We start from the raw sequence: 17,676 nt of genomic DNA, 5'->3' as shown, positions 1-17,676 counted from the left end.
AGGAACGAGGCAAGGCTGTCCACTCTCCCCATACTTATTCAATATAGTACTTGAAGTTCTAGCCAAAGCAATAAGATAACATAAGGACATTAAGGGGATACAAATTGGAAAGGAAGAAGTCAAGCTTTCCCTATTTGCAGATGACATGATAGTATACTTGAGTGACCCCAAAGATTCCACCCAGGAAATGATAAAGCTTATAAACACCTTCAGCAATATAGCTGGATACAAGATCAACTCAAAAAAATCAGTAGACGTCCTATATACAATTTACAAAGAAGCTGAGAAGGAAATCAGAGATGCATCATCCTTTACAATAGCCACAAATGACATAAAATATCTTGGGGTAACACTAACCAAGCAAGTGAAGGACCTATATGATAAGAACTTTAAGTCCCTGAAAAGAGAAATTGAAGAAGATGTCAGAAAATGGAAAGATTACTCATGCTCATGGATAGGCAGGATTAACATAGTAAAAATGTCAATTTTACCAAAAGCAATCTACAGATTCAATGCAATCCCCATCAAAATACCAACACAATTCTTCACAGACCTGGAAAGAATAATATTCAACTTCATATGGAAAAACAAAAAACCCAGGATAGCTAAAAGAATCCTGTACAATAAAACAACCTCTGGAGGCATCACGATCCCTGACCTCAAGCACTACTATAGAGCTACAGTAATAAAAACAGCTTGGTACTGGCAAAAAAACCAACATGTGGACCAATGGAATCTAATTGAAGACCCTGACATTAACCCGCACACCTATGAAAATATAATTTTTGACAAATAAGCCAAAACTGAAGATGGAAAAAAGAAAGCATCTTCAACAAATGTTGCTGGCATAACTGGATATCAACGTGTAGAAGGCTGCAAATAGATCCATATCTGTCACCATGCACAAATCTTAAGTCCAAGTTGATCAAAGACCTCAACATAAATCCAGCTACTCTGAACCTGATAGAAGAGAAAGTGGGAAGTAGTCTTGAACGCATTGGCATAGGAGATCACTTCCTAAATATAACACCAGTAGCACACTGAGAGAAACAATCAATCTATGGAACCTCTTGAAACTGAGAAGCTTTTGTAGAGCAAAGGTCAACAAGGCAAAGGGACAGCCTACAGAATGGGAAAAGGTCTTCACCAACCCCACATCTGACAGAGGACTGATATCCAGAATATATAACGAACTCAAGAAATTAGACATCAAAATGCCCAACAGTCCAATTATGAAATGGGCTATTGAATTAAACAGAGAATTCTCAACAGAGGAAGCTCAAATGGCTGAAAGACATTTAAGGAATTGCTCAATATCCCTAATCATCAGGGAAATGCAAATCAAAACAACTCTGAGATACCACCTTACATCTGTCAGAATGGCTAAGATCAAAAACACAGAAGACATCTTATGCTAGAGAGGATGTGGAACTAGGGGAACTCTCTTACACTGCTGGTGGGAATGCAAGCTTGTACAACCATTTTGTTCATCAATATGGCCCTTTCTTAGAAAATTGGGAATCAATCTCCTCCAAGATCCAGCTATACCACTCTTGGGCATATACCCAAGGAATGCTCAATCATACCACAAGAGCACTTACTCAGCTATGTTCATATCAGCATTGTTTGTAATAGCCCAACCCTGGAAACAACCTAGATGCCCTTCAACTGAAGAATGGATAAACAAATTGTGGCACATATACACAATGGAATATTACTCAGCAGAGAAAAACAATGACATCATGAGGTTTGCGGGCAAATGGATGGATCTAGAAAAAAATCATTCTGAGTGAGGTAACCCAAACTCAGAAAGACAAACATGGTATGTACTCACTCATAGGAGCATACTAGATATAAAGCAGGGATGACTGGACTGCTACTCACAACTCCGTGGAGGCTACCTAGAGAGCAGAACCCTGGGAAAGACACAGGGATCACCCAATGACAGAGAAATGGATGAGATCTACATAGACAACCTGGATGTGAGTGGGGTTAATGAAGGGCAAGCGTTGAGGGAAAGAGAGCTTGGGGGAATGGGGGATCCCAGCTGGATCAAGAACAGGGGAGAAGAACAAGGAATAAGAGACCATGGTAAATGGAGACCACATGAGAATAGGAAGAAGCAGGGTGCTAGAGAGGTCCACAGAAATCCACAAGAATACCTCCACAATAGACTACTGGAAATGGTCAAGAGACAGCCCAAACTGACCTACTCTGGTGATAGGATGGCCAAATACTCTAATGTAGTGCTAGTAACCTCATCCAATGACTGAGGGAAACAGATGCAGAGATCCATGGCCAGGCCCCAGGTGGAGCTCCGGGAGTCCAATTGTCAAGAAAGAGGAGGGTTTTATGAGCGAGAATTGTTGAGACCAAGGTTGGAAAAAACACAGGGACAAATAGCCAAATGAATGGAAACACATGAACTATGAACCAATAGCTGAGGATCCCCCAACTGGTTGTGGCCCTCTGGATATGTGAGACAGCTGATTAGCTTGAACTGTTTGGGAGGTACCCAGGCAGTGGGACTGGGGCCTGTCCTTAGTGCATGAGCTAGCTGTTTGGAACCTGGGGCGTATGCAGGGACACTTGGCTGAGCCTGTGAGGAGGGGACTGGACCTGCCTGGACTGAATCTACCTAATTGAACTCAATCCTCAGGGGAGTCTTTGCCATGGAGGAAATGGGAATGGGGGGTGGGCTGGGGGGAAGGTGAGGGGGCTGGAGGGGGGAGAACAAGCGAATTTGTGGCTGATATGTAAAATTAAATTAAATTAAAAAATCTGATTTTTAAAATATATTCTGTTTAATAAAAATCTGTAAAAGGAAAAGCCAGGTTATGCTATGACAAAAACAAAACAAAACAAAATACAACTTGGAAGATGTGTTTTTATCTTTTGTTCCATATTAGGATAACCTCCCTTATGAATTCTGAGACTAAGTCACCATAAGCCAACTTAAGTTTCAATACAACACAAAAGGCAAGAGGTATGTTGTGAGTGAGCAATTCAGTGTTGTAAAAGTGTGGCTATTTTCATGGGTGGAATTAAACGTTTCCTGTGTCACATGATTTTAGCATGATGTAGATTACTTCCTTTATTTTTTACTTACTCTAACGTACAGGGCAAGATTGTTGACTCAAGAAAAAGTCTTCTCAAATTTGATTAAATACATATATCCTTAAATACAGGAAGCTGAGGAAAATACATATAGAAATTTATGACGATAGTCATTACAATGAGACTTCTGAGCAAAGTAAGTAAAATTCTTGAAAGCCATCAAAAAGGAATGATAAATTTGTCTCACAGAGAGATAAATTTTATTGAGATTTCATCTGAAATAATGAAGTCAGTAAGAAGCAGCAGGGGATTTTTCAAATGCATCAAGAAAAGACCTGGCTCTGTATCTAACAGAACTACTATTCAGAGAAAAAGGGGAGAAAGACATTCTCATATAAAAGAAACCCCCAAGTTCTTTTTGCTAGCACACATACACTTAAGGATGGATAAAGGGAGTTCTTAAAAAAAACATAAAAGATGGAACCTTTGAAGATCAGGTGGAAGGAACAACAGACAAGGCGATGAATGAGCAAGTACTACAGACTTTATTTCTCCTCTGAGTAATGTAAACACATTTGCAAGGACATTGCATAAGGATATACCAAGCAATCTTCCAGAATCTCATCAGTGTCTTGAATGTTTACATGCTGAAGAATAGACATCAGTCATATAAGATATACAAAGTTAAGTTCTGAAATAAGTAATAGAAAAAAATTCCCAGTAGCATGGCTTTTTCAGCATTGTTTTATTAGTTGAGAGAATTGTACTTGCAAAAACAAGACTTAAGAGTAATTAATCTACATAATCAATCACAATACCTAAGACACACACACACACACACACACACACACACACACACACTATTGTGTGTGAATTAATATTCATGTGATATCCACCAATGTAGACTGTGCCACAGAATATATAACCAACTAAGACATTTTTAAATGGCTGAAATTTTAATTACATATTATATATTCTCTGAATATAAGTAGAACACTGAATTTAATGACCAAAAAGAGACCAGATAAAGTCTTAAATACATGATAATTAGCCAACAGACTCCAGTAATCCATAGCACATACAAATCTCAAAGAATGTAGAGACATATAGGCTTGAATGAGGATATAAGTACTACATATGAACTCCATGAGATGCATATAAAACAGTTCAGAGATAGCAATTTATGGAACTAAAGAGTAAACAATGAAAACACATACTGTGTTTATGTATTACTTGCTGTAAGATTGATGTCCAAACTCCTCAGAATGATGTAAAAGATCAAAATGGTTCCTATATAATCCCAAACATTTATTTTGCAGACATTGACAAGAATATTGTAGTTTTTATGAAAATGCATAGGATTTTAAAACAATCTTGACAAAGAACAGTGAAGTGTGAGAAATTACACTATCCAATACTGTGATTTGTTCTACATCAATAGTAATCAAGATAATATAATATCATCACAAGTCTCCACAGCAAGAAATAATGAGCAAAGAATGAAGAAAGAGACAAGCCCATATCTCCATCTAATCTTATTTTTCTTCCAAAGTTACAAAAGAAATTCAAAGGAAGAAGGATAATCTTTTAAAATATTTTTTTTATTTTCCTTAAATTTTTATTTTTTTGTGAAAAAGTCTCACTATATATAACTCAGTCTGATTTGGAAGTTGCTATGTAGACCACGACGGCCTCAAACTTTTGCCACTTTAGTTGTCCTAGTCTCCTGAGTCCTGGAACTGTAAGCAAGAACCATTATATCTTTCCTAAAACTATTTTTCAAGACACCAAGCTTGAGAAAAATGTTTGTGCTCTAAGCTTAGTAACTGGTAGATATGGGCAATTATTTTGTGCTAATAAAAACTTTAAAAAGTGCTTAAGTTGAGGGGCAGCTAGAGCCCCTGGCACCGGATTGTTCATTATGCATTATGTATATAAGAAATTACCCTACTATATCTTAAAATATGCATATTTCAAAGGGTACACTATTCACAGAAGAAAATTTATGTAGAAAATTGTAATTCTGATTAATAAAATCAAACAATGAAGTTTGTTTTTAAAATCCTACTTAAACAAGAAATTGTATACTTGGTATAAATTGTATGTTATTAAAAAGTAATAAATTGGTTCTCCTACAAATCAAGACCCTCAGCTGCTCATTAACCCATTTGAAGGAATTGAACCTTTTATTTACTCAACAACCCAGCTCACCAAGAAGAAATGAAATGCTGATGGATAGAGCAATCAGATACCTGCATCACCAAACATCCTCAGTGTTTGTAGAGGATAATACATTATTCTAGGTTACATATGTATGTATCATGTTTTTATATTATTTTGTTACTTATATATGATTTTGATATATTATTCAGTTTTATGTATTACTAAAAATGTATTTCGTTTTTCTGAAGCATCACACACACACACACACACACAGATCTAGCATGTATTAAAGTTATGAGCATTGTGGAGTTTCAGTGAAAAAATGTTTATCACACCTTTTAACTAGAGAGAATTCAAGTTTCATTTGCTTTTTCTTGGGCTCTTGACAATAGCTGAGACCTCTAGTCATGTTTTCCATCCTAAAAAAAAGAACTCATTCCTAAAGGTCCCTTGCAATTTACAGATGTGTGAAAAATTCAGTTGGCCAGAGGTGTGTGTGTATGCAGACTTAGGCCTCACTAGCTGGGATCACTTCCTTATCCTTTAGAGGTTTTTATCTTAAATTCTATTCTCTGATTACTCAATCCTAATATGTACTATTTCTGCCCAAGCTGTAGCTGACCCTCACAGTGAAATCCAGGAAACTCCAGGAAAGACTCTCAATGTGGCCTTAGCCTCCTTTTAATAGACAATAAAATATATGCTGATGTTAGTTTTCCCTCCCCCAACTCCTCCCACATCCTCCCCACCTCCCGACACACCCAAATTCATGCCCTCTCTCTCTTTCTGTGTAGCATTGAAAAACAAACAAAGGAATAAAAATAAACAAGCCAGAATAAAAAAGAAAAGAAACACACATACATATGCACACCACACACAGACACACACAGACACAGACACAGACACACACACACACACACACACACAGACACACACACACACACACACACACACACACACACACACACACCATGCACACACACACTTCATGATAACACAACAATGAACTTTCTGTCCAGCATCAAATTCTTTCCTCTCTCTTTTGCCCTTCTCTCTTTCTCTCTCTCTCTCTTGTTCTTCCCTCCCCCTCCCCTTTCCTCCTCCCACCTTTTTCTTTCTTTCTTTCTTTCTTTCTTTCTTTCTTTCTTTCTTTCTTTCTTTCTTTCTTTCTTTCTTTCTTTCTTTCTTTCTTTCTTTCTTTCTCTCTCTCTCTCTCTCTCTCTCTCTCTCTCTCTCTTTCTTTCCTCTTTTCCTTTCTTTCTCTCTTAAGTTATTTTCTTTTGTCTCCAATGCATGCAAACTCTATAATTTTTACTTGAAGGCTGTCAATTCAGGGTATTCTACCAGTCTTACTTGAATTCAAGGTGGATATTTCAGAAATCTGAGTTAATATTTTTTTTTTCTGGAGAAGCTTGTAGTATTGATGGCTTTCTTCTCTTTTATCTTAGGATTCCTGACACTGCTTTTCCCAGGGATAGCTAATACCTTGAGAGGCAAGAAGTTCACCTAAAGGCACAACTTTGAAGTGGAAATTTACCTACATAGAGCCCACACACTGCTAAACACCTCTTCTGCAGAATTTTCATTTTAGGGTATGGTTTTCCTGTCTAAAGTCTCCCAAGGCCAAACAGCAGAACCATGGATACAGCAGACCTGCCAGAGGCTGCTAACATTATTTCACTAAGAAAACTCTTAAAATTGCTCACATGCCCTATCTGTTTGCTTTCATATAAATCACAAAAAGCCTCTTGTCCATGTTTCCTCTCATTTATGCTGCTTTCTGAACCTACCACCTAGCCATGTAGCCCTATACCATATGCCTTCCCTCTTATTTTGGTGGAATCTTAGACAGTAAAGAATTATTTGGTGACAATCATTTCAAGTCTGCATATTTTGTCTTACTGGGCTAGCACAAATCACATGTACCCTTAAAATACTTTTCCTAAAATACCAGGAAACCTACAGACTTACATTTTCCTCAGATATTTCTTAAACTACTTAAGCTTTGAAAACTGTGGCGGGTATGAACTGGTAAGAAGACAATGGTTTTTGAAGTAAATTTAAAAGGGGTTAATCTGTTAAAAATGCCAGAACAAAAAGCAAGTATAGAAGAGAAAATGAAAGCCAAGGCCTCTTGTGGGGTATTAACCATTGATCTATTGGGTTTAAGCCAGCAGAAGTCTTTATTAACTGACTGGTGACTATACTGGGTATCTGGTAACCCAGTATTGCCCCAAGAGTTTCTCAGTGTGAGATTTTCAGCACTTAAAAAAAAACACTCTGGGTTTGTATATTTTAGTTAACAAGAACAGGTAGCTAGAAGTTTGGCTATAGAAGCTCAAAAGAAAAGTTAGTACAGTTAGAGACTTTTCCACAACCATGAACTTGGATAAATTAAGTCGTTGTTTTGGTTTTAGCTGATGATACTGTTTACATGCTGAGTTTTGTGACCTGAGTGGTACTTCCACGAAGGAGTCAGTTCCACTAAGGTCTGGAGGCTTACTAATGTCTGGGACCTGGTTGTAATCCTCACAAGGTGAGTGCAGTATAATGGAGGGGGTTGAGAGATAGAGACTATGATTCAGGTCCCTTTATGATAGATGTTATTCAAGAAGGTGGAATTTTCCTGGTTGTTTATGGCGAAAGAATGAAAATTTTAATATGAGAAATGACATAATTAGAACCTATCTAGATCATTTTTTTCTTTCTTCTTAATACTTTATGCTGTCATCCTGGTAACTAACCAAACAATACCATTCCCTGTATCTTTCCCAAACTTGAAGGAAAGTGGGGGTGATGCACATGGCTTTGAGCACAATCAGGTGTGAAATGACATAGCACAAATTATTGTATTGAATTCTTTTTAAGGCATGGCATGAATAGAATTTAAAATGAGCTAAGTAAAATTGATTGAAATGAACTCTAGCTTAAGAAAAATCACTATGTAGAAATATGTGCTTTTAAATAAGAAGTAGGGGGCAAACAATCAATAATTAGTCAAGTGGAATTTGGATGTCAGATAAAAGCCAAGCCAGGATGATCGTGGCGAAGACATGCCCGGTGGGCAATTGGGAAAGGATAGATGCCTGTGATATTGACTCTACCACAGAAAACACACAACAATATTTGCAAGAACAAAAGTAAAAATGAACATTTTGGTTCTTTCCTACAAACTACATGGCTAAAATAGTTGTTTTCTTATTTATTATGATAAGCTATGTCATAAGGATGTAGAGAAAATTAAATTGCAACAAGTTAGGTTAATGTTTTGGCACATAACCAAAGGGAAGACTTTTGAGTTAAAATGGTCCCTGCAACAAAATACTTTGATGTTACTCACATGAAATCTGGGTGCATAGGAAATCACAGGAACAGGGAGTGCTTAGACTCATCAATCCCAAGCCTTGCTATAGTACCATAGCTGCATGTCCTTGATCCTATTCATCATGCCAGAGCTAATGTCTTTAAGTCTTGCCTTTGAGTCTGTTTATTTCATAGAATTTGCTGTAGGAAATATTATCTACCAATGAAATCAAAGATTCCTCCAGGGCAGTGACATTTCTGCTGTACTTATTACTATATGCTCAGTGCTTGGCATAAGTTAGGTTTCAATACACCACTGGTGTTTGTACAGATGAGAGAGCGAGGAAATACATGTTGTGCAAACATACAATTAAAGAAAAATAACTCATTTAACATTTTCTATCTGGTGGACTTCTCTGACTATTGATCATTACTGCGCGGGTTATAATTAAATTCACAAACAAACACCATAAATCTGGTGTTGTTGATATGTGAAATTGTTGAGGTTTGCGGTATTTATTTTATCTTGGATGCTTTCAATGGAACCACTAGCCTCAAATTTAGGTGAAATTGTTGAGGTTTTGAGGTATGTGAGCAAAATGACAGAAAGCTGCAGGTTCAGGATTTGAGGTGAGCTAGCTGTGTTTCCCTAAACCACATCTTCAGTGCCAGGAACCAACAAGGCAATGTGAACAATGATTTCTAAAGCATATGAATTAGCTGCTGACTTTGAATGTTTTACTTAACCCAAAATTTCAGTTCATGACTCAGTATCTCAACTACCCAGTAAAGTAATATCATAGCCATTATTTTATATAGTTAAGAAATGAGATAAACAACACAAGTGCAGTTGTGTGTGTGTGTGTGTGTGTGTGTGTGTGTGTGTGTGTGTGTGTGTGCTTATGAAGGTGCATGTGCCTGTGTCTGCATGAATACAGAAGTCAAAGGTTGACATTAGTTGTCTTCCATGTTCACTCTCCATCTTATGTTTTCAGGCTGGATCTAGTACTTGAATCCGAATCTCACAAACTTGGCTAGTCTAGCTAGCCAGCTTGCCTTCTGGATCCTCAGTCTCTACCTCCCATGTGCTAGGATTATAGGTGAATAGCCAGACTAGCTTGGTATTTACGTGTGCCCTAGGGACTCTAACTCACTCCTCTTGTTTGTATGGCAAACACTGTACCCTTTCATATATTGTCTTCCTCCTTATAAGTAAAGTTTTTTTTTTTAACATGATGGGTATTAGTAATAACATTAATACAGTAGTAATAGCAATGTTAGCAACCAATCCCAACCTTCCAGCTAGGAAGCAAAACCCAATTTTCAGCGAAAGAAGCAATATTTTTAACTAATGAATGATCTTTCCAGCTCCAGGAATTTCTTTATTTGATCTTGGATGCTTTCAATGGAACCCCTAGCCTCATATAAGCTAAAAGTAGGTTCTAAATTTCATCTTTACCCTCAGCAATTTACAATTGTATGCTTGTTACTGGGTTTTAATTATAAAGTAAAAGACAAAATATTAGTATTCTCCCCCAAATCATAGTCTTCTTTTTCAACTTTCCAGACATGGGATATATTTTAAAATGGCGGGTGATTGGCTTTACAGCTATGCAGAGATGGGCAGTTAATGGAAAAATGGCCCAGAAATCCCCATTGGCAATTTTGTCTGAGGTTTGGAGACCCTTCACTTTATTGCAATTAGATAACCTTTTCTTGTTACCTTGTTAATTTTTTTTTTTCATCCACTGAGGCTAATGTGGTCCAAGTGGGGGTATTTAGAATGTTTGGATTTAAATGCTCTTTTTTTTGACACCCACCCCATTAGTCTTTAAATAATCGCCAGAGAAGAGTAATTTTGCAAATATACCACTAATATTAGATTTTAGGGTCCCATCTTCTTAGACCTCCAGAATCATTAAAAGAACAGCTCCCAAAAGACCACAGATGTAAGGTATCCTCTAAGTGAAATGTCAGTTGAGAAACAGGGGTCATCCATGTGACTAGAATTCTCCAGATGCCCACAGAGAACCCAATGTTTAATATACATGTGCTAACCAATGGACTGTCAACACCTAAAATGTGTGTGTGTATGGGTGTGCTACTACGCATGTAGTTGTTATGAGAATTATTTTAAATTGTGCTCTAATGAAGGTTACATGATATAGACTCATAAAATATTTATTTTGGCAGGCAGAAATGAAGGCCATACATGATGACAGTACCTATGGCAAGCATGGGGAGGTGACTTCTGAGATTTAAGCAACTGGGTGACATTCTCCTGATGACTTTTTCTGTGGGAAACTGCTATGCTCACCAGTGGAAAGGGAAATTGAGATAGAGACAACGAAATGGCATTGTACTCCTGTAACTCATAATAGCAGAGGAAGAGGCCGAGAGCTAATCACGTATCTTCATTTGCGGGGGGTGTGCTTCTATATTAAATTAATTTAGAGCATGCACTCTTGATTGACAGAATGAACTACTCCTTAGCTGTGGTTACTGTGAGTAAGCTCCACTTCACAATATACTTTAGACCATTGTGACTACACTTAGTATAGCTCCATAACAAAAATATCTATAGTTATCAGAGTCTATGTGTATTTAAGGAGTAGGTGAATAACTCTAAGTAAGGGAGAGAAGTGACAGGGTAATGGAACCAGGCAAACAGGACAGACCATCCTGCATGATCTGTTCCTGTCCATTTGAACTTGAACACTTCTACTTTCACCAATGCTCAGGAGCATACTTACACAGAGATCGCTTCCTTCATCTAAAAGAATGATCCCTCCTCTTGCTACATTTTCTAAATGTTTTAGTTCATAACACGGAAGTGTTTAATGCAAGCACTGCTATTAATTTTCTACAATGATAAAAAGAATGTGTATTCCATATTGAAAAAAAAATAGGAGTTACACTCAAAGACAAAATGCTTTAGCTGACATTGATTCTTAGGTTGGCTCTTTACCAATGTTTGAACAGACATTAATTTAATCGGAGCTAAAATCTGCCAGTAGCAAGGACTCTGCAGCTTGGGAAATTGAGCCTTCTGCTACTCTCATTTTTAAACACACCATTTAGAATTTAAGGAATTCATATGACTTTTTTAGAGATATGAATTATTTTTTCGTATCACAAATTATTTTAACTACTGAACATTCCCCTAAAATGCAATCATTCTCCAGTCTTATCTCTTTTTTAAATTTTTTTATTCATCTTACATACCAACAACAGATCCCTCTCTCATCTTAAGCTCCCCCCTCTTTGCTCCCACCTCATTCCCTCCTCCAACAAGGTAAGTCCTCCCATGGGGTGACAGCTAAGCCTGGTACATTCAGTTGAAGTAGAAACAAGCACCTCCCTGCTTTATCAGGAATGAGCAAGGTGTCCAACCATAGGAAATGGGATTCAGAAATTCTGCTCAAGCACCAGGGATAGATCCTGATCACACTGTCAGGGGGCCCTCAAACAGACCCAGCTACAGAACTGTCTCCCATATGCAGAGGATCTAGTCCAGTCCCATGCAGGTTCCACAGCTGGTGGTCTAAAGGTTGTGAGTTCCTTTGAGCTTGGTTCAGTTGTCTCTATAGATTTCCCTATCATGATCTTTTTTTTTTCCTTTTATTTTTTTTACAATACCATTCAGTTCTACATATCAGCAACGAATTCCCTTGTTCTCTCCCCTCCTGCCCTCTCCCCTTCCCTCCAGCCCACCTCCCATTCCTACCTACTCCAGGGCAAAGCCTCCCCTGAGGACTGAGATCAACCTGGTAGACTCAGTTCAGGCAGGTTCAGTCCTCTCCTCCCAGACTGAGCCAAGCATTCCTGCATAAGTCCCAGGTTTCAAACAGCCAACTCATGCAATGAGCCCAGGACCGGGTCCCACTGCCTGGATGTCTCCCAAACAGATCAAGCCAATCAACTGTCTAACCTATTCAGAGGGCTTGATCCAGTTGGGGGTCCCCCAGCCTTTGGTTCATAGTTCATGTGTTTCCATTCATTTGGCTATTTGTCCCTGTGTTTTTTCCAACCTTGGTTTCAACAATTCTCGCTCATATTAACCCTCCTCTTTCTCGCTAATTAGACTCCTGGAGCTCCACCCGGAGTCTAGCAGTGGATCTTTGCATCCAGATCCCTCAGTCATTGGATGGGGTTTCTAGCACGACTATTAGGGTGTTTGGCCATCCCATCACCAGAGTAGGTCAGTTCCGGCTGTCTCTTGAACATTGCCAGCAGTCTATTGTGGGGGTATATTTGTGGATTTCTGTGGGCCTCTCTAGCACTTTGTTTTTTCCTTTTCTCATGTGGTCTTCATTTACCATGATCTCCTATTCCTTGTTCTCCCTCTTTGTTCTTGATCCAGCTGGGATCTCCCACTCCCACAGGCTCTCTTTCCCTTGACCCTCGCCCTTAATTACTCCCACTCATTTCCAGGTTTTTCATGTAGATATCAGCCATTTCTCCATCATTGGGCGATCCTCGTGTATTTCTTGGGGTCCTGTTTTCTAGGTAGCCTCCCTGGTGATGTGAGTAGCAGTCCAGTCATCCTTGTTCCCACATCTAGTATCCTCCTATGAGTGAGTACACACCATATTTGTCTTTCTGAGTGTGAGTTACCTCACTCAGGAAGATTTTTTTCTAGATCCATCCAGTTGCCTGCAAACCTCATGATGTCATTGTTTTTCTCTGCTGAGCAGTATTCCATTGTGTATATGTGCCACAATTTATTTATCCATTCTTCAGTTGAAGGGCATCTAGGTTGTTTCCAGGTTTTGGCTATTACAATCAATGCTGATATAAACATAGCTGAGCAAGTGTTCTTGTAGTATGATTGAGCATTCTTTGGGTATATGCCCAAGAGTGGTATAGCTGGATCTTGGGGGAGATTGATTCCCAATTTTCTAAGAAAGGCCCATATTGATGTCCAAAAATGGTTGTACAAGCTTGCATTCCCACCAGCAGTGGAGGAGAGTTCCCCTAGTTCCACATCCTCTCCAGCATAAGGTGTCTTCTGTGTTTTTGATCTTAGCCATTCTGACAGGTGTAAGGTGGTATCTCAGAGTTGTTTTGATTTGCATTTTCTTGATGATTAGGGATGTTGAGCAATTCCTTAAATGTCTTTCAGCCATTTGAGTTTCCTCTGTTGAGAATTCTGTTTAGTTCTATAGCGCAGTTCTTAATTGGACTGTTGGTCGTTTTGATGTCTAATTTTTTGAGTTCCTTATATACTCTGGATATCAGTCCTCTGTCAGATATGGGGTTGGTAAAGACCTTTTCCCATTATGTAGGCTGTCGCTTTGCCTTGTTGACCGTATCCTTTGCTCTATAAAAGCTTCTCAGTTTCAAGAGGTCCCATTGATTGTTTCTCTCAGTGTCTGTGCTACTGGTGTTATATTTAGGAAGTGATCTCCTATGCCAATGCGTTCAAGACTACTTCCTACTTTCTCTTCTAGCAGGTTCAGGGTAGCTAGATTTATGTTGAGGTCCTTGATCTACTTGGACTTAAGTTTTGTGCACGGTGAGAGATATGGATCTATTTGCAGCCTTCTACATATTGATATTCAGTTATGCCAGCAACGTTTGTTGAAGATGCTTTCTTTTTTCCATTGTACACTTTTGGCTTCTTTGTCAAAAATTAAATGTTCATAGGTGTGTGGATTAATGTCAGGGTCTTCAGTTTAATTCCATTGGTCCACATGTTGGTTTTTATGCCAGTACCAAGCTGTTTTTATTACTGTAGCTCTATAGTAGAGCTTGAGGTCAGGGATCGTGATGCCTCCAGAGGATGTTTTATTGTATGGGGTTCTTTTGGCTATTCTGGGTTTTTGTTTTTTCCATATGAAGTTGAGTATTATTCTTTCCAGGTCTGTGAAGAATTGTGTTGGTATTTTGACGGGGATTGCATTGAATCTGTAGATTGCTTTTGGTAAAATTGCCATTTTTATTATGTTGATCCTGCCTATCCATGAGCACGGGAGATCTTTCCATTTTCTGACATCTTCTTCAATTTCTTTTTTCAGGGACTTAAAGTTCTTGTCATATAGGTCCTTCACTTGCTTGATTAGTGTTACCCCAAGGTATTTTATGTCATTTGTGGCTATTGTAAAGGGTGATTTATCTATGATTTTCTTCTCAGCTTCTTTGTCCATTGTATATAGGAGGTCTACTGATTTTTTTGAGTTGATCTTGTATCCTGCTATGTTGATGAAGGTGTTTATAAGCTTATCAGTTCCTGGGTGGAATCTTTGGTGTCACTCAAGTATACTATCATGTCATCTGCAAATAGGGAAAGCTTGACTTCTTCCTTTCCAATTTGTATCCCCTTAATCTCCTTATGTTGTGTTATTGCTCTGGCTAGAACTTCAAGTACTATATTGAATAAGTATGGGGAGAGTGGACAGCCTTGCCTCGTTCCTGATTTGAGTGGAATCGCTTTGAGTTTCTCTCCATTTAATTTGATGTTGCCTGTTGGCTTGCTGTAAATTGCCTTTATTATGTTTAGGTATGTTCCCTGTATTCCTGATCGCTCCAAGACTTTTATCATGAAGGGGTGTTGGATTTTGTCAAATGCCTTTTCTGCATCTAGTGAGATGATCATGTGGTTTTTTTCTTTGAGTTTGTTTATATGGTGTATTACATTGACAGACTTTTGTATGTTGAACCACCCTTGCATCCCCGGAATGAAGCCTACTTGATCATGGTGGATAATTGTTCTGATGTGCTCTTGGAGTCTGTTTGCCAGTATTTTATTGAGTATTTTTTGCATCAATGTTCATGAAGGAGATCGGTCTGTAGTTCTCTTTCTTTGTTGTATCCTGTTTGGTTTAGGAATCAGGGTAATTGTAGCCTCATAGAAGGAGTTTGGTAATGTTCTTTCTGTTTCTATTATGTGGAACAATTTAGAGATTATTGGTATTAACTCTTCTTTGAAGGTCTGGTAGAATTCTGTGCTAAAACCATCTGGTCCTGGGCTTTTTTTTTTTTTTTTTTTTTTTTTTTTTTTTTTTTTTTTGTTGGGAGACTTTTAATGACTGTTTCTATTTCCTTAGGGTTTATTGGACTAATTAAATAGTTTATCTGGTCTTGATTTAACTTAGGTATGTGGTACCTATCCAGAAAATTTTCCATTTCTTTTAGGTTTTCCAGTTTTGTGGAGTAGAGGTTTTTGAAATATGACCTGATAATTCTCTGGATTTCCTCAATGTCTGTTGCTATGTCCCCCTTTTCATTTCTGACTTTTTTGATTTGGATTCTCTCTCTCTGTCTTTTGGTTAGTTTGCATAAGGGCTTGTCTATTTTGTTGATTTTCTCAAAGAACCATCTCTTTGTTTCATTAATTTTTTGTATTGTTCTCTTAATATCTATTTTATTAATTTCAGGTCTCAATTTGATGGTTTCCTGGCATCTATTCTTCCTGGGAGACTTTGTTTCTTCTTGTTCTAGAGTTTTCAGGTGTGCTGTTTAGTCACCAGTGTGAGATTTCTCCAACTTCTTTATGTGGGCATTTAGTGCTATGAATTTCCCTCTTAGCACTGCTTTCATAGTGTCCCATAAGTTTGGGTATGTGGTGTCTTCATTTTCGTTGATCTCTAGGAAGTCTTTAATTTCTTCCTTAACCCATTAGTGATTCAGTTGAGCATTATTCAGTTTCCATGAGATTGTAGGTTTTTTGTAGTTTTTGTTGTTGTTGAAATCTGACTTTAAACCATGGTGGTCTGATAGAACACAGGAGGTTATTCTAATTGTTTTGTATCTGTTGAGATTTTCTTTATGTCCTAGTATGTGGTCGATTTTAGAGAAGGTTCCATGGGGTGCTGAGAAGAAGGTATATTCTTTTTTGTTAGGATGAAATGTTCTGTAAATTTCTATTAGGTCCATTTGGGTCATCACATCAGTTAAGTCCTTTATTTCTCTGTTATGTTTCGATTTGGGAGATCTGTCCAGTGGTGAAAGTGGGGTGTTGAGATCTCCCACTATTAATGTGTGGGGTTTTGTATGTGGTTTAAGCTTTAGTAATGTTTCTTTTACATATGTGGGTGCCCTTGTGTTTGGGGTATAAATGTTCAGAATTGAAACTTCATCTTGGTGGATCTTTCCTGTGATGAGTATGTAATGCCCTTCTTGATCTCTTTTGATTGATTTTAGTTTGAAGTCTATTTTGCTGGATATCAGGATGGCTACATCCGCTTGTTTCTTAAGACCATTTGATTGGAAAGTCCTTTCCCAGCCTTTTATTCTTAGGTAGTTTCTGTCTTTGAAATTGAGATGTGTTTCTTGTATGCAGCAGAAAGATGGGTCCTGCTTTCGTATCCATTCTGTAAGCCTATTTCTTTTTATAGGTGAATTAAGTCCATTGATATTAAGGGATATTAATGACCAGTTGTAGATGTAACCAACCGTCTTATTAAAATAAGGAACACAGAACCAATGTAAAAGAGAAAGCCGAGAGGTCAGAGCTCAGAGCTAAAAATCTTACCTCCTGCAGTGTTCCTACCTCCCCGAAAGAGAGCTACTTCCTGTGTGTCTGTCTTTAAATAGTCTTTCTGTTCTGCCTTCTCATTGGTTGTAAAGCCAAACACATGACTGCCTCGTCACTGCCTGTATGTGCCACCCTCCAGGTCTTAAAGGCATATGTTTCCAATGCTAGTGGTATCCCTGAACACACAGAGATCTACCTAGCTCTTCTACCAAGTGCTAGGATTAAAGGCGTGCGCCGCCGCCGCCGCCGCCGCCGCCGCCGCCGCCGCCGCCGCCGTCGTTGTCGTCATCGCCGCCGCCACCGCCTCTACCACCACCACCACCACCACCACCACCACCACCACCACCACCACCACGCTCTTGTTATGACTCTAATATCTCTGACCCCCAGGCAACTTTATTTATTAACATACAATGAAAATCACATTTCAGTAAAAATAAAATACCACCATAACCAGTGATTGTTCATCCTTGTTATTTTTTGGTGGTAGTGTATGTGTACTTCTCTTCTTTGGGTTTTACTGCTGTGGCTTTATCTATTGCCTGTGTTTTTGAGTGTTTATCTGACTTCCTTAGGTTGGAATTTTCCTTCTAGTGCTTTCTGTAGGGCTTTTATGGATAAGTATTGTTTAAATCCTGCTTTGTCTTGGAATGTCTTGTTCATTCTGTCTATGA

Source organism: Peromyscus maniculatus, chromosome 5 (genome assembly GCF_049852395.1).
Source record: "Peromyscus maniculatus bairdii isolate BWxNUB_F1_BW_parent chromosome 5, HU_Pman_BW_mat_3.1, whole genome shotgun sequence".
NCBI classification, from domain to species: domain Eukaryota; kingdom Metazoa; phylum Chordata; class Mammalia; order Rodentia; family Cricetidae; genus Peromyscus; species Peromyscus maniculatus.
Note: the sequence above shows the minus strand (reverse complement) of the source record.